This window comes from Ursus americanus, chromosome 32, assembly GCF_024610735.1.
Source record: "Ursus americanus isolate L20-20 chromosome 32, mUrsAme1.1.p, whole genome shotgun sequence".
Classification (NCBI taxonomy): domain Eukaryota; kingdom Metazoa; phylum Chordata; class Mammalia; order Carnivora; family Ursidae; genus Ursus; species Ursus americanus.
This window is the reverse complement of record NC_142158.1, coordinates 36,413,425-36,440,389: the sequence shown is the minus strand read 5'-3', so window position 1 is coordinate 36,440,389 and position 26,965 is coordinate 36,413,425.

The window sequence follows — 26,965 nt, the reverse complement described above, 5'->3', positions numbered from 1 at the left end:
TTCCTTCCCCTTGCCACAGGCACCTGGGAGCATGTCTGCACGTGGAGAAAGACTTTCCCGTGGGAAGCCGGTTTTTGTCAAACGGGTCCCCGTGCTCTGCTCCTCTCTTTTCACTCCTGCTGCCAGAAGCCCAGGGAGGATGGGAGGGCTTAGAACATGCCTGGGCACTGTGGTTTCTTCCAGAGAAGTGGAGGGCATTGGCTTTACCTTGCCACAACCACTTGGGATAGGGTCTGCACCTCAGGCAAACTGTTTCCGTGGGAAGCCAGCTTTTTGCAAAGGGGTCTCAGGGCCGTGGGCCTCGGGTGTCCCTCCGGCTCCCCAAAGCACAGGGACGAGGTGAGGGGCTTAGACCATGGCTGGGCAATGTTGTTTCTTACACCTGAGTGTGTGGCATTTTGTTGAACTGGCTACCCCCACTTGGGATAGGTGTTCCACAGCAAGCACCTATTGTTCGTCGGAAGCCGTTTTTGCCCCAGGGGTCTCCAGGCTGTGTTCGTTGGGCTTGAACTCCTGCTAGCAAAACCGCCGGGTTGAGGGAAGGGTTCAGACTGTGCCTGGGCCCTGTGGTCTCTTCCAGGTCAGTGTATGGCATTTCCTTCCCCTTGCCACAGGCACCTGGGAGCATGTCTTCACGTGGAGAAAGACTTTCCCATGGGAAGCCGGTTTTTGTCAAACGGGTCCCAGTGCTCTGCTCCTCTCTTTTCACTCCTGCTGCCAGAAGCCCAGGGAGGATGGGAGGGCTTAGAACATGGCTGGGCACTGTGGTTTCTTCCAGAGAAGTGGAGGGCATTTCCTTTACCTTGCCACAACCACTTGTGAGAGGGTCTGCACCTCAGGAAAACTGTTTCCGTGCGAAGCTGGCTTTTTGCAATGTTGTCTCAGGGCCGTGGGCCTCGGGTGTCCCTCCGGCTCCCCAAAGCACAGGAACGAGGTGAGGGGCTTAGACCATGGCTGGGCAATGTTGTTTCTTACACCTGGGTGTGTGGCATTTTGTTGAGCTGGCTACCCCCACTTGGGATAGGTGTTCCACAGCAAGCACCTATTGTTCTTCGGAAGCCGTTATTGCCCCAGGGGTCTCCGGGCAGTGTTCGTTGGGCTTGAACTCCTGCTAGCAAAACCGCCGGGTTGAGGGAAGGGTTCAGACTGTGCCTGGGCCCTGTGGTCTCTTCCAGGTCAGTGTATGGCATTTCCTTCCCCTTGCCACAGGCACCTGGGAGCATGTCTGCACGTGGAGAAAGACTTTCCCGTGGGAAGCCGGTTTTTGTCAAACGGGTCCCAGTGCTCTGCTCCTCTCTTTTCACTCCTGCTGCCAGAAGCCCAGGGAGGATGGGAGGGCTTAGAACATGGCTGGGCACTGGGGTTTCTTCCAGAGAAGTGGAGGGCATTGGCTTTACCTTGCCACAACCACTTGTGAGAGGGTCTGCACCTCAGGAAAACTGTTTCCGTGGGAAGCCTGCTTTTTGCAAAGGGGTCTCAGGGCCGTGGGCCTCGGGTGTCCCTCCGGCTCCCCAAAGCACAGGGACGAGGTGAGGGGCTTAGACCATGCCTGGGCAATGTTGTTTCTTACACCTGGGTGTGTGGCATTTTGTTGAGCTGGCTACCCCCACTTGGGATAGGTGTTCCACAGCAAGCACCTATTGTTCCTCGGAAGCCGTTTTTGCCCCAGGGGTCTCCGGGCTGTGTTCGTTGGGTTTGAACTCCTGCTAGCAAAACCGCCGGGTTGAGGGAAGGGTTCAGACTGTGCCTGGGCCCTGTGGTCTCTTCCAGGTCAGTGTATGGCATTTCCTTCCCCTTGCCACAGGCACCTGGGAGCATGTCTGCACGTGGAGAAAGACTTTCCCGTGGGAAGCCGGTTTTTGTCAAACGGGTCCCAGTGCTCTGCTCCTCTCTTTTCACTCCTGCTGCCAGAAGCCCAGGGAGGATGGGAGGGCTTAGAACATGGCTGGGCACTGTGGTTTCTTCCAGAGAAGTGGAGGGCATTGGCTTTACCTTGCCACAACCACTTGTGAGAGGGTCTGCATCTCAGGAAAACTGTTTCCGTGGGAAGCCGGCTTTTTGCAAAGGGGTCTCAGGGCCGTGAGCGTCGGGTGTCCCTCCGGCTCCCCAAAGCACAGGGACGAGGTGAGGGGCTTAGACCATGGCTGGACAATGTTCTTTCTTACACCTGGGTGTGTGGCATTTTGTTGAGCTGGCTACCCCCAGTTGGGATAGGTTTTCCACCGCAAGCACCTATTGTTCTTCGGAAGCCGTTTTTGCCCCAGGGGTCTCCGGGCTGTGTTCGTTGGGGTTGAACTCCTGCTAGCAAAACCGCCGGGTTGAGGGAAGGGTTCAGACTGTGCCTGGGCCCTGTGGTCTCTTCCAGGTCAGTGTATGGCATTTCCTTCCCCTTGCCACAGGCACCTGGGAGCATGTCTGCACGTGGAGAAAGACTTTCCCGTGGGAAGCCGGTTTTTGTCAAACGGGTCCCCGTGCTCTGCTCCTCTCTTTTCACTCCTGCTGCCAGAAGCCCAGGGAGGATGGGAGGGCTTAGAACATGCCTGGGCACTGTGGTTTCTTCCAGAGAAGTGGAGGGCATTGGCTTTACCTTGCCACAACCACTTGGGATAGGGTCTGCACCTCAGGAAAACTGTTTCCGTGGGAAGCCAGCTTTTTGCAAAGGGGTCTCAGGGCCGTGGGCCTCGGGTGTCCCTCCGGCTCCCCAAAGCACAGGGACGAGGTGAGGGGCTTAGACCATGGCTGGGCAATGTTGTTTCTTACACCTGAGTGTGTGGCATTTTGTTGAACTGGCTACCCCCACTTGGGATAGGTGTTCCACAGCAAGCACCTATTGTTCGTCGGAAGCCGTTTTTGCCCCAGGGGTCTCCAGGCTGTGTTCGTTGGGCTTGAACTCCTGCTAGCAAAACCGCCGGGTTGAGGGAAGGGTTCAGACTGTGCCTGGGCCCTGTGGTCTCTTCCAGGTCAGTGTATGGCATTTCCTTCCCCTTGCCACAGGCACCTGGGAGCATGTCTTCACGTGGAGAAAGACTTTCCCATGGGAAGCCGGTTTTTGTCAAACGGGTCCCAGTGCTCTGCTCCTCTCTTTTCACTCCTGCTGCCAGAAGCCCAGGGAGGATGGGAGGGCTTAGAACATGGCTGGGCACTGTGGTTTCTTCCAGAGAAGTGGAGGGCATTTCCTTTACCTTGCCACAACCACTTGTGAGAGGGTCTGCACCTCAGGAAAACTGTTTCCGTGCGAAGCTGGCTTTTTGCAATGTTGTCTCAGGGCCGTGGGCCTCGGGTGTCCCTCCGGCTCCCCAAAGCACAGGAACGAGGTGAGGGGCTTAGACCATGGCTGGGCAATGTTGTTTCTTACACCTGGGTGTGTGGCATTTTGTTGAGCTGGCTACCCCCACTTGGGATAGGTGTTCCACAGCAAGCACCTATTGTTCTTCGGAAGCCGTTATTGCCCCAGGGGTCTCCGGGCAGTGTTCGTTGGGGTTGAACTCTTGCTACCAAAACCGCCGGGTTGAGGGAAGGGTTCAGACTGTGCCTGGGCCCTGTGGTCTCTTCCAGGTCAGTGTATGGCATTTCCTTCCCCTTGCCACAGGCACCTGGGAGCATGTCTGCACGTGGAGAAAGACTTTCCCGTGGGAAGCTGGTTTTTGTCAAACGGGTCCCAGTGCTCTGCTCCTCTCTTTTCACTCCTGCTGCCAGAAGCCCAGGGAGGATGGGAGGGCTTAGAAAATGCCTGGGCACTGTGGTTTCTTCCAGAGAAGTGGAGGGCATTTGCTTTACCTTGCCACAACCACTTGTGAGAGGGTCTGCACCTCAGGAAAACTGTTTCCGTGGTAAGCCGGCTTTTTGCAAAGGGGTCTCAGGGCCGTGGGCCTCGGGTGTCCCTCCGGCTCCCCAAAGCACAGGGACGAGGTGAGGGGCTTAGACCATGCCTGGGCAATGTTGTTTCTTACACCTGGGTGTGTGGCATTTTGTTGAGCTGGCTACCCCCACTTGGGATAGGTGTTCCACAGCAAGCACCTATTGCTCGTCGGAAGCCGTGTTTGCCCCAGGGGTCTCCGGGCTGTGTTCGTTGGGCTTGAACTCCTGCTAGCAAAACCGCCGGGTTGAGGGAAGGGTTCAGACAGTGCCTGGGCCCTGTGGTCTCTTCCAGGTCAGTGTATGGCATTTCCTTCCCCTTGCCACAGGCACCTGGGAGCATCTCTGTACGTGGAGAAAGACTTTCCCGTGGGATACCGGTTTTTGTCAAACGGGTCCCAGTGTTCTGCTCCTCTCTTTTCACTCCTGCTGCCAGAAGCCCAGGGAGGATGGAAGGGCTTAGAACATGGCTGGGCCCTGGGGTTTCTTCCAGAGAAATGGAGGGCATTGGCTTTACTTTGCCACAACCACTTGTGAGAGGGTCTGCACCTCAGGAAAACTGTTTCCGTGGGAAGCCGGCTTTTTGCAAAGGGGTCTCAGGGCAGTGGGCCTCGGGTGTCCCTCCGGCTCCCCAAAGCACAGGGACGAGGTGAGGGGCTTAGACCATGGCTGGACAATGTTCTTTCTTACACCTGGGTGTGTGGCATTTTGTTGAGCTGGCTACCCCCAGTTGGGATAGGTTTTCCACCGCAAGCACCTATTGTTCGTTCGAAGCCGTTTTTGCCCCAGGGGTCTCCGGGCTGTGTTCGTTGGGCTTGAACTCCTGCTAGCAAAACCGCCGGGTTGAGGGAAGGGTTCAGACGGTGCCTGGGCCCTGTGGTCTCTTCCAGGTCAGTGTATGGCATTTCCTTCCCCTTGCCACAGGCACCGGGGTGCATGTCTGCACTTGGAGAAAGACTTTCCCGTGGGAAGCCGGTTTTTGTCAAACGGGTCCCAGTGCTCTGCTCCTCTCTTTTCACTCCTGCTGCCAGAAGCCCAGGGAGGATGGGAGGGCTTAGAACATGGCTGGGCACTGTGGTTTCTTCTAGAGAAGTGGAGGGCATTGTCTTTACCTTGCCACAACCACTTGTGAGAGGGTCTGCACCTCAGGAAAACTGTTTCCGTGGGAAGCCGGCTTTTTCCAAAGGGGTCTCAGGGCCGTGGGCCTCGGGTGTCCCTCTGGCTCCCCAAAGCACAGGGACGAGGTGAGGGGCTTAGACCATGCCTGGGCAATGTTGTTTCTTACACCTGGGTGTGTGGTATTTTGTTGAGCTGGCTACCCCTACTTGGGATAGGTGTTCCACAGCAAGCACCTATTGTTCTTCGGAAGCCGTTTTTGCCCCAGGGGTCTCCGGGCTGTGTTCGTTGGGGTTGAACTCCTGCTAGCAAAACCGCCGGGTTGAGGGAAGGGTTCAGACTGTGCCTGGGCCCTGTGGTCTCTTCCAGGTCAGTGTATGGCATTTCCTTCCCCTTGCCACAGGCACCTGGGAGCATGTCTGCACGTGGAGAAACACTTTCCCGTGGGAAGCCGGTTTTTGTCAAACGGGTCCCAGTGCTCTGCTCCTCTCTTTTCACTGCTGCTGCCAGAAGCCCAGGGAGGATGGGAGGGCTTAGAACATGCCTGGGCACTGTGGTTTCTTCCAGAGAAGTGGAGGGCATTGGCTTTACCTTGCCACAACCACTTGGGATAGGGTCTGCACCTCAGGAAAACTGTTTCCGTGGGAAGCCAGCTTTTTGCAAAGGGGTCTCAGGGCCGTGGGCCTCGGGTGTCCCTCCGGCTCCCCAAAGCACAGGGACAAGGTGAGGGGCTTAGACCATGGCTGGGCAATGTTGTTTCTTACACCTGAGTGTGTGGCATTTTGTTGAACTGGCTACCCCCACTTGGGATAGGTGTTCCACAGCAAGCACCTATTGTTCGTCGGAAGCCGTTTTTGCCCCAGGGGTCTCCAGGCTGTGTTCGTTGGGGTTGAACTCCTGCTAGCAAAACCGCCGGGTTGAGGGAAGGGTTCAGACTGTGCCTGGGCCCTGTGGTCTCTTCCAGGTCAGTGTATGGCATTTCCTTCCCCTTGCCACAGGCACCTGGGAGCATGTCTGCACGTGGAGAAAGACTTTCCCGTGGGAAGCCGGTTTTTGTCAAACGGGTCCCAGTGCTCTGCTCCTCTCTTTTCACTCCTGCTGCCAGAAGCCCAGGGAGGATGGGAGGGCTTAGAACATAACTGGGCACTGTGGTTTCTTCCAGAGAAGTGGAGGGCATTGGCTTTACCTTGCCACAACCACTTGGGATAGGGTCTGCACCTCAGGAAAACTGTTTCCGTGGGAAGCCGGCTTTTTGCAAAGGGGTCTCAGGGCCGTGGGCCTCGGGTGTCCCTCCGGCTCCCCAAAGCACAGAGAGGAGGTGAGGGGCTTAGACCATAGCTGGGCAATGTTGTTTCTTACACCTGGGTGTGTGGCATTTTGTTGAGCTGGCTACCCCCACTTGGGATAGGTGTTCCATAGCAAGCACCTATTGTTCGTCGGAAGCCGTTTTTGTCCCAGGGGTCTCCGGGCTGTGTTCGTTGGGCTTGAACTCCTGCTAGCAAAACCGCCGGGTTGAGGGAAGGGTTCAGACTGTGCCTGGGCCCTGTGGTCTCTTCCAGGTCAGTGTATGGCATTTCCTTCCCCTTGCCACAGGCACCTGGGAGCATGTCTGCACGTGGAGAAAGACTTTCCCGTGGAAAGCCAGTTTTGTCAAACGGGTCCCAGTGCTCTGCTCCTCTCTTTTCACTCCTGCTGCCAGAAGCCCAGGGAGGATGGGAGGGCTTAGAACATGGCTGGGCACTGCGGTTTCTTCCAGAGAAGTGGAGGGCATTGGCTTTACCTTGCCACAACCACTTGTGAGAGGGTCTGCACCTCAGGAAAACTGTTTCCGTGGGAAGCCGGCTTTTTGCAAAGGGGTCTCAGGGCCGTGGGCCTCGGGTGTCCCTCCGGCTCCCCAAAGCACAGGGACGAGGTGAGGGGCTTAGACCATGCCTGGGCAATGTTGTTTCTTACACCTGGGTGTGTGGCATTTTGTTGAGCTGGCTACCCCCACTTGGGATAGGTGTTCCACAGCAAGCACCTATTGTTCGTCGGAAGCCGTTTTTGCCCAGGGGTCTCCGGGCTGTGTTCGTTGGGCTTGAACTCCTGCTAGCAAAACCGCCGGGTTGAGGGAAGGGTTCAGACTGTGCCTGGGCCCTGTGGTCTCTTCCAGGTCAGTGTATGGCATTTCCTTCCCCTTGCCACAGGCACCTGGGAGCATGTCTGCACGTGGAGAAAGACTTTCCCGTGGGAAGCCGGTTTTTGTCAAACGGGTCCCAGTGCTCTGCTCCTCTCTTTTCACTCCTGCTGCCAGAAGCCCAAGGAGGATGGGAGGGCTTAGAACATGCCTGGGCACTGTGGTTTCTTCCTGAGAAGTGGAGGGCATTGGCTTTACCTTGCCACAACCACTTGTGAGAGGGTCTGCACCTCAGGAAAACTGTTTCCGTGGGAAGCCTGCTTTTTGCAAAGGGGTCTCAGGGCCGTGGGCCTCGGGTGTCCCTCCGGCTCCCCAAAGCACAGGGACGAGGTGAGGGGCTTAGACCATGCCTGGGCAATGTTGTTTCTTACACCTGGGTGTGTGGCATTTTGTTGAGCTGGCTACCCCCACTTGGGATAGGTGTTCCACAGCAAGCACCTATTGTTCGTCGGAAGCCGTTTTTGCCCCAGGGGTCTCCGGGCTGTGTTCGTTGGGCTTGAACTCCTGCTAGCAAAACCGCCGGGTTGAGGGAAGGGTTCAGACTGTGCCTGGGCCCTGTGGTCTCTTCCAGGTCAGTGTATGGCATTTCCTTCCCCTTGCCACAGGCACCTGGGAGCATGTCTGCACGTGGAGAAAGACTTTCCCGTGGGAAGCCGGTTTTTGTCAAACGGGTCCCAGTGCTCTGCTCCTCTCTTTTCACTCCTGCTGCCAGAAGCCCAGGGAGGATGGGAGGGCTTAGAACATGGCTGGGCACTGTGGTTTCTTCCAGAGAAGTGGAGGGCATTGGCTTTACCTTGCCACAACCACTTGGGATAGGGTCTGCACCTCAGGAAAACTGTTTCCGTGGGAAGCCTGCTTTTTGCAAAGGGGTCTCAGGGCCGTGAGCCTCGGGTGTCCCTCCGGCTCCCCAAAGCACAGGGACGAGGTGAGGGGCTTAGACCATGCCTGGGCAATGTTGTTTCTTACACCTGGGTGTGTGGCATTTTGTTGAGCTGGCTACCCCCACTTGGGATAGGTGTTCCACAGCAAGCACCTATTGTTCCTCGGAAGCCGTTTTTGCCCCAGGGGTCTCCGGGCTGTGTTCGTTGGGTTTGAACTCCTGCTAGCAAAACCGCCGGGTTGAGGGAAGGGTTCAGACTGTGCCTGGGCCCTGTGGTCTCTTCCAGGTCAGTGTATGGCATTTCCTTCCCCTTGCCACAGGCACCTGGGAGCATGTCTGCACGTGGAGAAAGACTTTCCCGTGGGAAGCCGGTTTTTGTCAAACGGGTCCCAGTGCTCTGCTCCTCTCTTTTCACTCCTGCTGCCAGAAGCCCAGGGAGGATGGGAGGGCTTAGAACATGGCTGGGCACTGTGGTTTCTTCCAGAGAAGTGGAGGGCATTGGCTTTACCTTGCCACAACCACTTGTGAGAGGGTCTGCATCTCAGGAAAACTGTTTCCGTGGGAAGCCGGCTTTTTGCAAAGGGGTCTCAGGGCCGTGAGCGTCGGGTGTCCCTCCGGCTCCCCAAAGCACAGGGACGAGGTGAGGGGCTTAGATTATGGCTGGGCAATGTTGTTTCTTACACCTGGGTGTGTGGCATTTTGTTGAGCTGGCTACCCCCACTTGGGATAGGTGTTCCACAGCAAGCACCTATTGTTCCTCGGAAGCCGTTTTTGCCCCAGGGGTCTCCGGGCTGTGTTCGTTGGGTTTGAACTCCTGCTAGCAAAACCGCCGGGTTGAGGGAAGGGTTCAGACTGTGCCTGGGCCCTGTGGTCTCTTCCAGGTCAGTGTATGGCATTTCCTTCCCCTTGCCACAGGCATCTGGGAGCATGTCTGCACGTGGAGAAAGACTTTCCCGTGGGAAGCCGGTTTTTGTCAAACGGGTCCCAGTGCTCTGCTCCTCTCTTTTCACTCCTGCTGCCAGAAGCCCAGGGAGGATAGGAGGGCTTAGAACATGGCTGGGCACTGTGGTTTCTTCCAGAGAAGTGGAGGGCATTGGCTTTACCTTGCCACAACCACTTGGGATAGGGTCTGCACCTCAGGAAAACTGTTTCCGTGGGAAGCCGGCTTTTTGCAAAGGGGTCTCAGGGCCGTGGGCCTCGGGTGTCCCTCCGGCTCCCCAAAGCACAGGGACGAGGTGAGGGGCTTAGACCATGCCTGGGCAATGTTGTTTCTTACACCTGGGTGTGTGGCATTTTGTTGAGCTGGCTACCCCCACTTGGGATAGGTGTTCCACAGCAAGCACCTATTGTTCGTCGGAAGCCGTTTTTGCCCCAGGGGTCTCCGGGCTGTGTTCGTTGGGCTTGAACTCCTGCTAGCAAAACCGTCGGGTTGAGGGAAGGGTTCAGACTGTGCCTGGGCCCTGTGGTCTCTTCCAGGTCAGTGTATGGCATTTCCTTCCCCTTGCCACAGGCACCTGGGAGTATGTCTGCACGTGGAGAAAGACTTTCCCGTGGGAAGCCGGTTTTTGTCAAACGGGTCCCAGTGCTCTGCTCCTCTCTTTTCACTCCTGCTGCCAGAAGCCCAGGGAGGATGGGAGGGCTTAGAACATGGCTGGGCACTGTGGTTTCTTCCAGAGAAATGGAGGGCATTTGCTTTACCTTGCCACATCCACTTGTGAGAGGGTCTGCACCTCAGGAAAACTGTTTCCGTGGGAAGCTGGCTTTTTGCAAAGGGGTCTCAGGGCCGTGGGCATCGGGTGTCCCTCCGGCTCCCCAAAGCACAGGGACGAGGTGAGGGGCATAGACATGGCTGGACAATGTTGTTTCTTACACCTGGGTGTGTGGCATTTTGTTATGCTGGCTACCCCCACTTGGGATAGGTGTTCCACAGCAAGCACCTATTGTTCCTCAGAAGCCGTTATTGCCCCAGGGGTCTCCGGGCTGTGTTCCTTGGGCTTGAACTCCTGCTAGCAAAACCGCCGGGTTGAGGGAAGGGTTCAGACTGTGCCTGGGCCCTGTGGTCTCTTCCAGGTCAGTGTATGGCATTTCCTTCCCCTTGCCACAGGCACCTGGGAGCATGTCTGCACGTGGAGAAAGACTTTCCCGTGGGAAGACGGTTTTTGTCAAACGGGTCCCAGTGCTCTGCTCCTCTCTTTTCACTCCTGCTGCCAGAAGCCCAGGGAGGATGGGAGGGCTTAGAACATGGCTGGGCACTGTGGTTTCTTCCAGAGAAGTGGAGGGCATTGGCTTTACCTTGCCACAACCACTTGTGAGAGGGTCTGCACCTCAGGAAAACTGTTTCCGTGGGAAGCCTGCTTTTTGCAAAGGGGTCTCAGGGCCGTGAGCCTCGGGTGTCCCTCCGGCTCCCCAAAGCACAGGGACGAGGTGAGGGGCTTAGACCATGCCTGGGCAATGTTGTTTCTTACACCTGGGTGTGTGGCATTTTGTTGAGCTGGCTACCCCCACTTGGGATAGGTGTTCCACAGCAAGCACCTATTGTTCTTCGGAAGCCGTTTTTGCCCCAGGGGTCTCCGGGCTGTGTTCGTTGGGCTTGAACTCCTGCTAGCAAAACCGCCGGGTTGAGGGAAGGGTTCAGACTGTGCCTGGGCCCTGTGGTCTCTTCCAGGTCAGTGTATGGCATTTCCTTCCCCTTGCCACAGGCACCTGGGAGCATGTCTGCACGTGGAGAAAGACTTTCCCGTGGGAAGCCAGTTTTGTCAAACGGGTCCCAGTGCTCTGCTCCTCTCTTTTCACTCCTGCTGCCAGAAGCCCAGGGAGGATGGGAGGGCTTAGAACATGGCTGGGCACTGTGGTTTCTTCCAGAGAAGTGGAGGGCATTTGCTTTACCTTGCCACAACCACTTGTGAGAGGGTCTGCACCTCAGGAAAACTGTTTCCGTGGGAAGCCGGCGTTTTGCAAAGGGGTCTCAGGGCCGTGGGCCTCGGGTGTCCCTCCGGCTCCCCAAAGCACACGGATGAGGTGAGGGGCTTAGACCATGCCTGGGCAATGTTGTTTCTTACACCTGGGTGTGTGGCATTTTGTTGAGCTGGCTACCCCAACTTGGGATAGGTGTTCCACAGCAAGCACCTATTGTTCCTCGGAAGCCGTTTTTGCCCCAGGGGTCTCCGGGCTGTGTTCGTTGGGCTTGAACTCCTGCTAGCAAAACCGCCGGGTTGAGGGAAGGGTTCAGACTGTGCCTGGGCCCTGTGGTCTCTTCCAGGTCAGTGTATGGCATTTCCTTCCCCTTGCCACAGGCACCTGGGAGCATGTCTGCACGTGGAGAAAGACTTTCCCGTGGGAAGCCGGTTTTTGTCAAACGGGTCCCAGTGCTCTGCTCCTCTCTTTTCACTCCTGCTGCCAGAAGCCCAGGGAGGATGGGAGGGCTTAGAACATGGCTGGGCACTGTGGTTTCTTCCAGAGAAGTGGAGGGCATTTGCTTTACCTTGCCACAACCACTTGTGAGAGGGTCTGCACCTCAGGAAAACTGTTTCCGTGGGAAGCCGGCTTTTTGCAAACAGGTCTCAGGGCCGTGGGCCTCGGGTGTCCCTCCGGCTCCCCAAAGCACACGGATGAAGTGAGGGGCTTAGACCATGCCTGGGCAATGTTGTTTCTTACACCTGGGTGTGTGGCATTTTGTTGAGCTGGCAACCCCCACTTGGGATAGGTGTTCCACAGCAAGCACCTATTGTTCTTCGGAAGCCGTTTTTGCCCCAGGGGTCTCCGGGCTGTGTTCGTTGGGCTTGAACTCCTGCTAGCAAAACCGCAGGGTTGAGGGAAGGGTTCAGACTGTGCCTGGGCCCTGTGGTCTCTTCCAGGTCAGTGTATGGCATTTCCTTCCCCTTGCCACAGGCACCTGGGAGCATGTCTGCACGTGGAGAAAGACTTTCCCGTGGGAAGCCGGTTTTTGTCAAACGGGTCCCAGTGCTCTGCTCCTCTCTTTTCACTCTTGCTGCCAGAAGCCTAGGGAGGATGGGAGGGCTTAGAACATGGCTGGGCACTGTGGTTTCTTCCAGAGAAGTGGAGGGCATTGGCTTTACCTTGCCACAACCACTTGTGAGAGGGTCTGCACCTCAGGAAAACTGTTTCCGTGGGAAGCCGGCTTTTTGCAAAGGGGTCTCAGGGCCGTGGGCCTCGGGTGTCCCTCCGGCTCCCCAAAGCACAGGGACGAGGTGAGGGGCTTAGACCATGCCTGGGCAATGTTGTTTCTTACACCTGGGTGTGTGGCATTTTGTTATGCTGGCTACCCCTACTTGGGATAGGTGTTCCACAGCAAGCACCTATTGTTCTTCAGAAGCCGTTTTTGCCCCAGGGGTCTCCGGGCTGTGTTCGTTGGGCTTGAACTCCTGCTAGCAAAACCGCCGGGTTGAGGGAAGGGTTCAGACTGTGCCTGGGCCCTGTGGTCTCTTCCAGGTCAGTGTATGGCATTTCCTTCCCCTTGCCACAGGCACCTGGGAGCATGTCTGCACGTGGAGAAAGACTTTCCCGTGGGAAGCCGGTTTTTGTCAAACGGGTCCCAGTGCTCTGCTCCTCTCTTTTCACTCCTGCTGCCAGAAGCCCAGGGAGGATGGGAGGGCTTAGAACATAACTGGGCACTGTGGTTTCTTCCAGAGAAGTGGAGGGCATTGGCTTTACCTTGCCACACCCACTTGGGATAGGGTCTGCACCTCAGGAAAACTGTTTCCGTGGGAAGCCGGCTTTTTGCAAAGGGGTCTCAGGGCCGTGGCCCTCGGCTGTCCCTCCGGCTCCCCAAAGCACAGGGACGAGGTGAGGGGCTTAGACCGTGCCTGGGCAATGTTGTTTCTTACACCTGGGTGTGTGGCATTTTGTTGAGCTGGCTACCCCCACTTGGGATAGGTGTTCCACAGCAAGCACCTATTGTTCGTCGGAAGCCGTTTTTGCCCCAGGGGTCTCCGGGCTGTGTTCCTTGGGCTTGAACTCCTGCTAGCAAAACCGCCGGGTTGAGGGAAGTGTTCAGACTGTGCTTGGGCCCTGTGGTCTCTTCCAGGTCAGTGTATGGCATTTCCTTCCCCTTGCCACAGGCACCTGGGAGCATGTCTGCACGTGGAGAAACTTTCCCGTGGGAAGCCAGTTTTGTCAAACGGGTCCCAGTGCTCTGCTCCTCTCTTTTCACTCCTGCTGCCAGAAGCCCAGGGAGGATGGGAGGGCTTAGAACATGGCTGGGCACTGTGGTTTCTTCCAGAGAAGTGGAGGGCATTTGCTTTACCTTGCCACAACCACTTGTGAGAGGGTCTGCACCTCAGGAAAACTGTTTCCGTGGGAAGCCGGCTTTTTGCAAAGGGGTCTCAGGGCCGTGGGCCTCGGGTGTCCCTCCGGCTCCCCAAAGCACAGGGACGAGGTGAGGGGCTTAGACCGTGCCTGGGCAATGTTGTTTCTTACACCTGGGTGTGTGGCATTTTGTTGAGCTGGCTACCCCCACTTGGGATAGGTGTTCCAAAGCAAGCACCTATTGTTCTTCGGAAGCCGTTTTTGCCCCAGGGGTCTCCGGGCTGTGTTCGTTGGGGTTGAACTCCTGCTAGCAAAACCGCCGGGTTGAGGGAAGGGTTCAGACTGTGCCTGGGCCCTGTGGTCTCTTCCAGGTCAGTGTATGGCATTTCCTTCCCCTTGCCACAGGCACCTGGGAGCATGTCTGCACGTGGAGAAAGACTTTCCCGTGGGAAGCCGGTTTTTGTCAAACGGGTCCCAGTGCTCTGCTCCTCTCTTTTCACTCCTGCTGCCAGACGCCCAGGGAGGATGGGAGGGCTTAGAACATGGCTGGGCACTGGGGTTTCTTCCAGAGAAGTGGAGGGCATTGGCTTTACCTTTCCACAACCACTTGTGAGAGGGTCTTCATCTCAGGAAAACTGTTTCCGTGGGAAGCCGGCTTTTTGCAAAGGGGTCTCAGGGCCGTGAGCGTCGGGTGTCCCTCCGGCTCCCCAAAGCACAGGGACGAGGTGAGGGGCTTAGATTATGGCAGGGCAATGTTGTTTCTTACACCTGGGTGTGTGGCATTTTGTTGAGCTGGCTACCCCCACTTGGGATAGGTGTTCCACAGCAAGCACCTATTGTTCGTCGGAAGCCGTTTTTGCCCCAGGGGTCTCCGGGCTGTGTTCGTTGGGCTTGAACTCCTGCTAGCAAAACCGCCGGGTTGAGGGAAGGGTTCAGACTGTGCCTGGGCCCTGTGGTCTCTTCCAGGTCAGTGTATGGCATTTCCTTCCCCTTGCCACAGGCACCTGGGAGCATGTCTGCACGTGGAGAAAGACTTTCCCGTGGGAAGCCGGTTTTTGTCAAACGGGTCCCAGTGCTCTGCTCCTCTCTTTTCACTCCTGCTGCCAGATGCCCAGGGAGGATGGGAGGGCTTAGAACATAACTGGGCACTGTGGTTTCTTCCAGAGAAGTGGAGGGCATTGGCTTTACCTTGCCACAACCACTTGTGAGAGGGTCTGCACCTCAGGAAAACTGTTTCCGTGGGAAGCCTTTTTTTGCAAAGGGGTCTCAGGGCCGTGAGCCTCGGGTGTCCCTCCGGCTCCCCAAAGCACAGGGATGAGGTGAGGGGCTTAGACCATGCCTGGGCAATGTTGTTTCTTACACCTGGGTGTGTGGCATTTTGTTGAGCTGGCTACCCCCACTTGGGATAGGTGTTCCACAGCAAGCACCTATTGTTCGTCGGAAGCCGTTTTTGTCCCAGGGGTCTCCGGGCTGTGTTCCTTGGGCTTGAACTCCTGCTAGCAAAACCGCCGGGTTGAGGGAAGGGTTCAGACTGTGCCTGGGCCCTGTGGTCTCTTCCAGGTCAGTGTATGGCATTTCCTTCCCCTTGCCACAGGCACCTGGGAGCATGTCTGCACGTGGAGAAAGACTTTCCCGTGGGAAGCCGGTTTTTGTCAAACGGGTCCCAGTGCTCTGCTCCTCTCTTTTCACTCCTGCTGCCAGAAGCCCAGGGAGGATGGGAGGGCTTAGAACATGGCTGGGCACTGGGGTTTCTTCCAGAGAAGTGGAGGGCATTGGCTTTACCTTGCCACAACCACTTGTTAGAGGGTCTGCACCTCAGGAAAACTGTTTCCGTGGGAAGCCTTTTTTTGCAAAGGGGTCTCAGGGCCGTGAGCCTCGGGTGTCCCTCCGGCTCCCCAAAGCACAGGGACGAGGTGAGGGGCTTAGACCATGGCTCGGCAATGTTGTTTCTTACACCTGGGTGTGTGGCATTTTGTTGAGCTGGCTACCCCCACTTGGGATAGGTGTTCCACAGCAAGCACCTATTGTTCGTCGGAAGCCGTTTTTGCCCCAGGGGTCTCCGGGCTGTGTTCGTTGGGCTTGAACTCCTGCTAGCAAAACCGCCGGGTTGAGGGAAGGGTTCAGACTGTGCCTGGGCCCTGTGGTCTCTTCCAGGTCAGTGTATGGCATTTCCTTCCCCTTGCCACAGGCACCTGGGAGCATGTCTGCACGTGGAGAAAGACTTTCCCGTGGGAAGCCGGTTTTTGTCAAACGGGTCCCAGTGCTCTGCTCCTCTCTTTTCACTCCTGCTGCCAGAAGCCCAGGGAGGATGGGAGGGCTTAGAACATGGCTGGGCACTGTGGTTTCTTCCAGAGAAGTGGAGGGCATTGGCTTTACCTTGCCACAACCACTTGTGAGAGGGTCTGCACCTCAGGAACACTGTTTCCGTGGTAAGCCGGCTTTTTGCAAAGGGGTCTCAGGGCCGTGGGCCTCGGGTGTCCCTCCGGCTCCCCAAAGCACAGGGACGAGGTGAGGGGCTTAGACCATGCCTGGGCAATGTTGTTTCTTACACCTGGGTGTGTGGCATTTTGTTGAGCTGGCTACCCCCACTTGGGATAGGTGTTCCACAGCAAGCACCTATTGTTCGTCGGAAGCCGTTTTTGCCCCAGGGGTCTCCGGGCTGTGTTCGTTGGGCTTGAACTCCTGCTAGCAAAACCGCCGGGTTGAGGGAAGGGTTCAGACTGTGCCTGGGCCCTGTGGTCTCTTCCAGGTCAGTGTATGGCATTTCCTTCCCCTTGCCACAGGCACCTGGGAGCATGTCTGCACGTGGAGAAAGACTTTCCCGTGGGAAGCCGGTTTTTGTCAAACGGGTCCCAGTGCTCTGCTCCTCTCTTTTCACTCCTGCTGCCAGAAGCCCAGGGAGGATGGGAGGGCTTAGAACATAACTGGGCACTGTGGTTTCTTCCAGAGAAGTGGAGGGCATTGGCTTTACCTTGCCACACCCACTTGGGATAGGGTCTGCACCTCAGGAAAACTGTTTCCGTGGGAAGCCGGCTTTTTGCAAAGGGGTCTCAGGGCCGTGGCCCTCGGCTGTCCCTCCGGCTCCCCAAAGCACAGGGACGAGGTGAGGGGCTTAGACCGTGCCTGGGCAATGTTGTTTCTTACACCTGGGTGTGTGGCATTTTGTTGAGCTGGCTACCCCCACTTGGGATAGGTGTTCCACAGCAAGCACCTATTGTTCGTCGGAAGCCGTTTTTGCCCCAGGGGTCTCCGGGCTGTGTTCCTTGGGCTTGAACTCCTGCTAGCAAAACCGCCGGGTTGAGGGAAGTGTTCAGACTGTGCTTGGGCCCTGTGGTCTCTTCCAGGTCAGTGTATGGCATTTCCTTCCCCTTGCCACAGGCACCTGGGAGCATGTCTGCACGTGGAGAAACTTTCCCGTGGGAAGCCAGTTTTGTCAAACGGGTCCCAGTGCTCTGCTCCTCTCTTTTCACTCCTGCTGCCAGAAGCCCAGGGAGGATGGGAGGGCTTAGAACATGGCTGGGCACTGTGGTTTCTTCCAGAGAAGTGGAGGGCATTTGCTTTACCTTGCCACAACCACTTGTGAGAGGGTCTGCACCTCAGGAAAACTGTTTCCGTGGGAAGCCGGCTTTTTGCAAAGGGGTCTCAGGGCCGTGGGCCTCGGGTGTCCCTCCGGCTCCCCAAAGCACAGGGACGAGGTGAGGGGCTTAGACCGTGCCTGGGCAATGTTGTTTCTTACACCTGGGTGTGTGGCATTTTGTTGAGCTGGCTACCCCCACTTGGGATAGGTGTTCCACAGCAAGCACCTATTGTTCTTCGGAAGCCGTTTTTGCCCCAGGGGTCTCCGGGCTGTGTTCGTTGGGGTTGAACTCCTGCTAGCAAAACCGCCGGGTTGAGGGAAGGGTTCAGACTGTGCCTGGGCCCTGTGGTCTCTTCCAGGTCAGTGTATGGCATTTCCTTCCCCTTGCCACAGGCACCTGGGAGCATGTCTGCACGTGGAGAAAGACTTTCCCGTGGGAAGCCGGTTTTTGTCAAACGGGTCCCAGTGCTCTGCTCCTCTCTTTTCACTCCTGCTGCCAGACGCCCAGGGAGGATGGGAGGGCTTAGAACATGGCTGGGCACTGGGGTTTCTTCCAGAGAAGTGGAGGGCATTGGCTTTACCTTTCCACAACCACTTGTGAGAGGGTCTTCATCTCAGGAAAACTGTTTCCGTGGGAAGCCGGCTTTTTGCAAAGGGGTCTCAGGGCCGTGAGCGTCGGGTGTCCCTCCGGCTCCCCAAAGCACAGGGACGAGGTGAGGGGCTTAGATTATGGCAGGGCAATGTTGTTTCTTACACCTGGGTGTGTGGCATTTTGTTGAGCTGGCTACCCCCACTTGGGATAGGTGTTCCACAGCAAGCACCTATTGTTCGTCGGAAGCCGTTTTTGCCCCAGGGGTCTCCGGGCTGTGTTCGTTGGGCTTGAACTCCTGCTAGCAAAACCGCCGGGTTGAGGGAAGGGTTCAGACTGTGCCTGGGCCCTGTGGTCTCTTCCAGGTCAGTGTATGGCATTTCCTTCCCCTTGCCACAGGCACCTGGGAGCATGTCTGCACGTGGAGAAAGACTTTGCCGTGGGAAGCCGGTTTTTGTCAAACGGGTCCCAGTGCTCTGCTCCTCTCTTTTCATTCCTGCTGCCAGAAGCCCAGGGAGGATGGGAGGGCGTAGAACATGGCTGGGCACTGTGGTTTCTTCCAGAGAAGTGGAGGGCATTTGCTTTACCTTGCCACAACCACTTGTGAGAGGGTCTGCACCTCAGGAAAACTGTTTCCGTGCGAAGCCAGCTTTTTGCAAAGTGGTCTCAGGGCCGTGGGCCTCGGGTGTCCCTCCAGCTCCCCAAAGCACAGGGACGAGGTGAGGGGCTTAGACCATGGCTGGACAATGTTGTTTCTTACACCTGGGTGTGTGGCATTTTGTTGAGCTGGCTACCCCTCCTTGGGATAGGTGTTCCACAGCAAGCACCTATTGTTCGTCGGAAGCCGTTTTTGCCCCAGGGGTCTCTGGGCTGTGTTCCTTGGGCTTGAACTCCTGCTAGCAAAACCGCCGGGTTGAGGGAAGGGTTCAGACTGCGCCTGGGCCCTGTGGTCTCTTCCAGGTCAGTGTATGGCATTTCCTTCCCCTTGCCACAGGCACCTGGGAGCATGTCTGCACGTGGAGAAAGACTTTCCCGTGGGAAGCCGGTTTTTGTCAAACGGGTCCCAGTGCTCTGCTCCTCTCTTTTCACTCCTGCTGCCAGATGCCCAGGGAGGATGGGAGGGCTTAGAACATAACTGGGCACTGTGGTTTCTTCCAGAGAAGTGGAGGGCATTGGCTTTACCTTGCCACAACCACTTGTGAGAGGGTCTGCACCTCAGGAAAACTGTTTCCGTGGGAAGCCTTTTTTTGCAAAGGGGTCTCAGGGCCGTGAGCCTCGGGTGTCCCTCCGGCTCCCCAAAGCACAGGGATGAGGTGAGGGGCTTAGACCATGCCTGGGCAATGTTGTTTCTTACACCTGGGTGTGTGGCATTTTGTTGAGCTGGCTACCCCCACTTGGGATAGGTGTTCCACAGCAAGCACCTATTGTTCGTCGGAAGCCGTTTTTGTCCCAGGGGTCTCCGGGCTGTGTTCCTTGGGCTTGAACTCCTGCTAGCAAAACCGCCGGGTTGAGGGAAGGGTTCAGACTGTGCCTGGGCCCTGTGGTCTCTTCCAGGTCAGTGTATGGCATTTCCTTCCCCTTGCCACAGGCACCTGGGAGCATGTCTGCACGTGGAGAAAGACTTTCCCGTGGGAAGCCGGTTTTTGTCAAACGGGTCCCAGTGCTCTGCTCCTCTCTTTTCACTCCTGCTGCCAGAAGCCCAGGGAGGATGGGAGGGCTTAGAACATGGCTGGGCACTGGGGTTTCTTCCAGAGAAGTGGAGGGCATTGGCTTTACCTTGCCACAACCACTTGTTAGAGGGTCTGCACCTCAGGAAAACTGTTTCCGTGGGAAGCCTTTTTTTGCAAAGGGGTCTCAGGGCCGTGAGCCTCGGGTGTCCCTCCGGCTCCCCAAAGCACAGGGACGAGGTGAGGGGCTTAGACCATGGCTCGGCAATGTTGTTTCTTACACCTGGGTGTGTGGCATTTTGTTGAGCTGGCTACCCCCACTTGGGATAGGTGTTCCACAGCAAGCACCTATTGTTCGTCGGAAGCCGTTTTTGCCCCAGGGGTCTCCGGGCTGTGTTCGTTGGGCTTGAACTCCTGCTAGCAAAACCGCCGGGTTGAGGGAAGGGTTCAGACTGTGCCTGGGCCCTGTGGTCTCTTCCAGGTCAGTGTATGGCATTTCCTTCCCCTTGCCACAGGCACCTGGGAGCATGTCTGCACGTGGAGAAAGACTTTCCCGTGGGAAGCCGGTTTTTGTCAAACGGGTCCCAGTGCTCTGCTCCTCTCTTTTCACTCCTGCTGCCAGAAGCCCAGGGAGGATGGGAGGGCTTAGAACATGGCTGGGCACTGTGGTTTCTTCCAGAGAAGTGGAGGGCATTGGCTTTACCTTGCCACAACCACTTGTGAGAGGGTCTGCACCTCAGGAACACTGTTTCCGTGGTAAGCCGGCTTTTTGCAAAGGGGTCTCAGGGCCGTGGGCCTCGGGTGTCCCTCCGGCTCCCCAAAGCACAGGGACGAGGTGAGGGGCTTAGACCATGCCTGGGCAATGTTGTTTCTTACACCTGGGTGTGTGGCATTTTGTTGAGCTGGCTACCCCCACTTGGGATAGGTGTTCCACAGCAAGCACCTATTGTTCGTCGGAAGCCGTTTTTGCCCCAGGGGTCTCCGGGCTGTGTTCGTTGGGCTTGAACTCCTGCTAGCAAAACCGCCGGGTTGAGGGAAGGGTACAGACTGTGCCTGGGCCCTGTGGTCTCTTCCAGGTCAGTGTATGGCATTTCCTTCCCCTTGCCACAGGCACCTGGGAGCATGTCTGCACGTGGAGAAAGACTTTCCCCTGGGAAGCCAGTTTTGTCAAACGGGTCCCAGTGCTCTGCTCCTCTCTTTTCACTCCTGCTGCCAGAAGCCCAGGGAGGATGGGAGGGCTTAGAACATGGCTGGGCACTGTGGTTTCTTCCACAGAAGTGGAGGGCATTTGCTTTACCTTGCCACAACCACTTGTAAGAGGGTCTGCACCTCAGGAAAACTGTTTCCGTGGGAAGCCGGCTTTTTGCAAAGGGGTCTCAGGGCCGTGGGCCTCGGGTGTCCCTCCGGCTCCCCAAAGCACAGGGACGAGGTGAGGGGCTTAGACCATGCCTGGGCAATGTTGTTTCTTACACCTGGGTGTGTGGCATTTTGTTGAGCTGGCTACCCCCACTTGGGATAGGTGTTCCACAGCAAGCACCTATTGTTCCTCGGAAGCGGTTTTTGCCCCAGGGGTCTCCGGGCTGTGTTCGTTGGGTTTGAACTCCTGCTAGCAAAACCGCCGGGTTGAGGGAAGGGTTCAGACTGTGCCTGGGCCCTGTGGTCTCTTCCAGGTCAGTGTATGGCATTTCCTTCCCCTTGCCACAGGCACCTGGGAGCATGTCTGCACGTGGAGAAAGACTTTCCCGTGGGAAGCCGGTTTTTGTCAAACGGGTCCCAGTGCTCTGCTCCTCTCTTTTCACTCCTGCTGCCAGAAGCCCAGGGAGGATGGGAGGGCTTAGAACATGGCTGGGCACTGTGGTTTCTTCCAGAGAAGTGGAGGGCATTGGCTTTACCTTGCCACAACCACTTGGGATAGGGTCTGCACCTCAGGAAAACTGTTTCCGTGGGAAGCCGGCGTTTTGCAAAGGGGTCTCAGGGCCGTGGGCCTCGGGTGTCCCTCCGGCTCCCCAAAGCACAGGGACGAGGTGAGGGGCTTAGACCATGGCTGGGCAATGTTGTTTCTTACACCTGGGTGTGTGGCATTTTGTTGAGCTGGCTACCCCCACTTGGGATAGGTGTTCCACAGCAAGCACCTTTTGTTCGTCGGAAGCCGTTTTTGCCCCAGGGGTCTCCGGGCTGTGTTCGTTGGGCTTGAACTCCTGCTAGCAAACCCGCCGGGTTGAGGGAAGGGTTCAGACTGTGCCTGGGCCCTGTGGTCTCTTCCAGGTCAGTGTATGGCATTTCCTTCCCCTTGCCACAGGCACCTGGGAGTATGTCTGCACGTGGAGAAAGACTTTCCCGTGGGAAGCCGGTTTTTGTCAAACGGGTCCCAGTGCTCTGCTCCTCTCTTTTCACTCCTGCTGCCAGAAGCCCAGGGAGGATGGGAGGGCTTAGAACATGGCTGGGCACTGTGGTTTCTTCCAGAGAAATGGAGGGCATTTGCTTTACCTTGCCACATCCACTTGTGAGAGGGTCTGCACCTCAGGAAAACTGTTTCCGTGGGAAGCTGGCTTTTTGCAAAGGGGTCTCAGGGCCGTTGGCATCGGGTGTCCCTCCGGCTCCCCAAAGCACAGGGACGAGGTGAGGGGCATAGACCATGGCTGGACAATGTTGTTTCTTACACCTGGGTGTGTGGCATTTTGTTATGCTGGCTACCCCCACTTGGGATAGGTGTTCCACAGCAAGCACCTATTGTTCCTCGGAAGCCGTTATTGCCCCAGGGGTCTCCGGGCTGTGTCCTTGGGCTTGAACTCCTGCTAGCAAAACCGCCGGGTTGAGGGAAGGGTTCAGACTGTGCCTGGGCCCTGTGGTCTCTTCCAGGTCAGTGTATGGCATTTCCTTCCCCTTGCCACAGGCACCTGGGAGCATGTCTGCACGTGGAGAAAGACTTTCCCGTGGGAAGACGGTTTTTGTCAAACGGGTCCCAGTGCTCTGCTCCTCTCTTTTCACTCCTGCTGCCAGAAGCCCAGGGAGGATGGGAGGGCTTAGAACATGGCTGGGCACTGTGGTTTCTTCCAGAGAAGTGGAGGGCATTGGCTTTACCTTGCCACAACCACTTGTGAGAGGGTCTGCACCTCAGGAAAACTGTTTCCGTGGGAAGCCTGCTTTTTGCAAAGGGGTCTCAGGGCCGTGAGCCTCGGGTGTCCCTCCGGCTCCCCAAAGCACAGGGACGAGGTGAGGGGCTTAGACCATGCCTGGGCAATGTTGTTTCTTACACCTGGGTGTGTGGCATTTTGTTGAGCTGGCTACCCCCACTTGGGATAGGTGTTCCACAGCAAGCACCTATTGTTCTTCGGAAGCCGTTTTTGCCCCAGGGGTCTCCGGGCTGTGTTCGTTGGGCTTGAACTCCTGCTAGCAAAACCGCCGGGTTGAGGGAAGGGTTCAGACTGTGCCTGGGCCCTGTGGTCTCTTTCAGGTCAGTGTATGGCATTTCCTTCCCCTTGCCACAGGCACCTGGGAGCATGTCTGCACGTGGAGAAAGACTTTCCCGTGGGAAGCCAGTTTTGTCAAACGGGTCCCAGTGCTCTGCTCCTCTCTTTTCACTCCTGCTGCCAGAAGCCCAGGGAGGATGGGAGGGCTTAGAACATCGCTGGGCACTGTGGTTTCTTCCAGAGAAGTGGAGGGCATTTGCTTTACCTTGCCACAACCACTTGTGAGAGGGTCTGCACCTCAGGAAAACTGTTTCCGTGGGAAGCCGGCTTTTTGCAAAGGGGTCTCAGGGCCGTGGGCCTCGGGTGTCCCTCCGGCTCCCCACAGCACACGGATGAGGTGAGGGGCTTAGACCATGCCTGGGCAATGTTGTTTCTTACACCTGGGTGTGTGGCATTTTGTTGAGCTGGCTACCCCCACTTGGGATAGGTGTTCCACAGCAAGCACCTATTGTTCCTCGGAAGCCGTTTTTGCCCCAGGGGTCTCCGGGCTGTGTTCGTTGGGCTTGAACTCCTGCTAGCAAAACCGCCGGGTTGAGGGAAGGGTTCAGACTGTGCCTGGGCCCTGTGGTCTCTTCCAGGTCAGTGTATGGCATTTCCTTCCCCTTGCCACAGGCACCTGGGAGCATGTCTGCACGTGGAGAAAGACTTTCCCGTGGGAAGCCGGTTTTTGTCAAACGGGTCCCAGTGCTCTGCTCCTCTCTTTTCACTCCTGCTGCCAGAAGCCCAGGGAGGATGGGAGGGCTTAGAACATGGCTGGGCACTGTGGTTTCTTCCAGAGAAGTGGAGGGCATTTGCTTTACCTTGCCACAACCACTTGTGAGAGGGTCTGCACCTCAGGAAAACTGTTTCCGTGGGAAGCCGGCTTTTTGCAAACAGGTCTCAGGGCCGTGGGCCTCGGGTGTCCCTCCGGCTCCCCAAAGCACACGGATGAAGTGAGGGGCTTAGACCATGCCTGGGCAATGTTGTTTCTTACACCTGGGTGTGTGGCATTTTGTTGAGCTGGCTACCCCCACTTGGGATAGGTGTTCCACAGCAAGCACCTATTGTTCTTCGGAAGCCGTTTTTGCCCCAGGGGTCTCCGGGCTGTGTTCGTTGGGGTTGAACTCCTGCTAGCAAAACCGCAGGGTTGAGGGAAGGGTTCAGACTGTGCCTGGGCCCTGTGGTCTCTTCCAGGTCAGTGTATGGCATTTCCTTCCCCTTGCCACAGGCACCTGGGAGCATGTCTGCACGTGGAGAAAGACTTTCCCGTGGGAAGCCGGTTTTTGTCAAACGGGTCCCAGTGCTCTGCTCCTCTCTTTTCACTCTTGCTGCCAGAAGCCCAGGGAGGATGGGAGGGCTTAGAACATGGCTGGGCACTGTGGTTTCTTCCAGAGAAGTGGAGGGCATTGGCTTTACCTTGCCACAACCACTTGTGAGAGGGTCTGCACCTCAGGAAAACTGTTTCCGTGGGAAGCCGGCTTTTTGCAAAGGGGTCTCAGGGCCGTGGGCCTCGGGTGTCCCTCCGGCTCCCCAAAGCACAGGGACGAGGTGAGGGGCTTAGACCATGCCTGGGCAATGTTGTTTCTTACACCTGGGTGTGTGGCATTTTGTTATGCTGGCTACCCCCACTTGGGATAGGTGTTCCACAGCAAGCACCTATTGTTCTTCAGAAGCCGTTTTTGCCCCAGGGGTCTCCGGGCTGTGTTCGTTGGGCTTGAACTTCTGCTAGCAAAACCGCCGGGTTGAGGGAAGGGTTCAGACTGTGCCTGGGCCCTGTGGTCTCTTCCAGGTCAGTGTATGGCATTTCCTTCCCCTTGCCACAGGCACCTGGGAGCATGTCTGCACGTGGAGAAAGACTTTCCCGTGGGAAGCCGGTTTTTGGCAAACGAGTCCCAGTGCTCTGCTCCTCTCTTTTCACTCCTGCTGCCAGAAGCCCAGGGAGGATGGGAGGGCTTAGAACATGCCTGGGCACTGTGGTTTCTTCCAGAGAAGTGGAGGGCATTGGCTTTACCTTGCCACAACCACTTGGGAGAGGGTCTGCACCTCAGGAAAACTGTTTCCGTGGGAAGCCGGCTTTTTGCAAAGGGGTCTCAGGGCCGTCGGCCTCGGGTGTCCCTCCGGCTCCCCAAAGCACAGGGACGAGGTGAGGGGCTTAGACCATGCCTGGGCAATGTTGTTTCTTACACCTGGGTGTGTGGCATTTTGTTGAGCTGGCTACCCCCACTTGGGATAGGTGTTCTACAGCAAGCACCTATTGTTCGTTGGAAGCCGTTTTTGCCCCTGGGGTCTCCGGGCTGTGTTCGTTGGGCTTGAACTCCTGCTAGCAAAACCGCCGGGTTGAGGGAAGGGTTCAGACTGTGCCTGGGCCCTGTGGTCTCTTCCAGGTCAGTGTATGGCATTTCCTTCCCCTTGCCACAGGCACCTGGGAGCATGTCTGCACGTGGAGAAAGACTTTCCCGTGGGAAGCCAGTTTTGTCAAACGGGTCCCAGTGCTCTGCTCCTCTCTTTTCACTCCTGCTGCCAGAAGCCCAGGGAGGATGGGAGGGCTTAGAACATGGCTGGGCACTGTGGTTTCTTCCAGAGAAGTGGAGGGCATTTGCTTTACCTTGCCACAACCACTTGTGAGAGGGTCTGCACCTCAGGAAAACTGTTTCCGTGGGAAGCCGGCTTTTTGCAAAGGGGTCTCAGGGCCGTGGGCCTCGGGTGTCCCTCCGGCTCCCCAAAGCACAGGGATGAGGTGAGGGGCTTAGACCATGCCTGGGCAATGTTGTTTCTTACACCTGGGTGTGTGGCATTTTGTTGAGCTGGCTACCCCCACTTGGGATAGGTGTTCCACAGCAAGCACCTATTGTTCGTCGGAAGCCGTTTTTGCCCCAGGGGTCTCCGGGCTGTGTTCCTTGGGCTTGAACTCCTGCTAGCAAAACCGCCGGGTTGAGGGAAGGGTTCAGACAGTGCCTGGGCCCTGTGGTCTCTTCCAGGTCAGTGTATGGCATTTCCTTCCCCTTGCCACAGGCACCTGGGAGCATGTCTGCACGTGGAGAAAGACTTTCCCGTGGGAAGCCGGTTTTTGTCAAACGGGTCCCAGTGCTCTGCTCCTCTCTTTTCACTCCTGCTGCCAGAAGCCCAGGGAGGATGGGAGGGCTTAGAACATGGCTGGGCACTGTGGTTTCTTCCAGAGAAGTGGAGGGCATTGGCTTTACCTTGCCACAACCACTTGTGAGAGGGTCTGCACCTCAGGAAAACTGTTTCCGTGGGAAGCCTGCTTTTTGCAAAGGGGTCTCAGGGCCGTGGGCCTCGGGTGTCCCTCCGGCTCCCCAAAGCACAGGGACGAGGTGAGGGGCTTAGACCATGCCTGGGCAATGTTGTTTCTTACACCTGGGTGTGTGGCATTTTGTTGAGCTGGCTACCCCCACTTGGGATAGGTGTTCCACAGCAAGCACCTATTGTTCGTCCGAAGCCGTTTTTGCCCCAGGGGTCTCCGGGCTGTGTTCGTTGGGATTGAACTCCTGCTAGCAAAACCGCCGGGTTGAGGGAAGGGTTCAGACTGTGCCTGGGCCCTGTGGTCTCTTCCAGGTCAGTGTATGGCATTTCCTTCCCCTTGCCACAGACACCTGGGAGCATGTCTGCACGTGGAGAAAGACTTTCCCGTGGGAAGCCAGTTTTGTCAAACGGGTCCCAGTGCTCTGCTCCTCTCTTTTCACTCCTGCTGCCAGAAGCCCAGGGAGGATGGGAGGGCTTAGAACATCGCTGGGTACTGTGGTTTCTTCCAGAGAAGTGGAGGGCATTTGCTTTACCTTGCCACAACCACTTGGGAGAGGGTCTGCACCTCAGGAAAACTGTTTCCGTGGGAAGCCGGCTTTTTGCAAAGGGGTCTCAGGGCCGTGGGCCTCGGGTGTCCCTCCGGCTCCCCAAAGCACATGGATGAGGTGAGGGGCTTAGACCATGCCTGGGCAATGTTGTTTCTTACACCTGGGTGTGTGGCATTTTGTTGAGCTGGCTACCCCCACTTGGGATAGGTGTTCCACAGCAAGCACCTATTGTTCCTCGGAAGCCGTTTTTGCCCCAGGGGTCTCCGGGCTGTGTTCGTTGGGGTTGAACTCCTGCTAGCAAAACCGCCGGGTTGAGGGAAGGGTTCAGACTGTGCCTGGGCCCTGTGGTCTCTTCCAGGTCAGTGTATGGCATTTCCTTGCCCTTGCCACAGGCACCTGGGAGCATGTCTGCACGTGGAGAAAGACTTTCCCGTGGGAAGCCGGTTTTTGTCAAACGGGTCCCAGTGCTCTGCTCCTCTCTTTTCACTCCTGCTGCCAGAAGCCCAGGGAGGATGGGAGGGCTTAGAACATAACTGGGCACTGTGGTTTCTTCCAGAGAAGTGGAGGGCATTGGCTTTACCT